Source organism: Egretta garzetta, unplaced genomic scaffold, assembly GCF_000687185.1.
Source record: "Egretta garzetta isolate BGI_Z169 unplaced genomic scaffold, ASM68718v1 scaffold229, whole genome shotgun sequence".
NCBI classification, from domain to species: domain Eukaryota; kingdom Metazoa; phylum Chordata; class Aves; order Pelecaniformes; family Ardeidae; genus Egretta; species Egretta garzetta.
The window spans coordinates 1626883-1627248 of record NW_009270000.1 but is presented as its reverse complement, the minus strand read 5'-3'; positions in this window follow the sequence as shown (position 1 = coordinate 1627248).

Below are 366 nucleotides of genomic sequence, written 5' to 3'. Positions count from 1 at the left end.
CGGCCTGCCGATCTGAACGTGAAGCACGCCGGGGGGAAGGTGGGCGGGAGGGCGTGGGGAGAGGGGGGGCCGAGAGGGGAAGGGGGGCATTTTTCCCCGTCTGTGCCTAAAGCCCCTTCCTTGGCTGCTGCCGCCGCTGTTATTATTACGGTTATTTCAATGAATGAGTCATTTGACTCGGTTCCATGGAGAAAACAATTAGTAAGGCGATCCCTTTAAGGTTACTTCTCCGGAGTGCGATGTTAGCTTTTCCGCGCATCGCCTGGCTTGTTTGCTTATTTCCAGCCCAAGGTCACGGAAAGGAGGAGGAGGAGGAGGGAAAGGCACCCGAGAGCCGGGAGATGCGCTCGGCCCGGGCCCCGACGT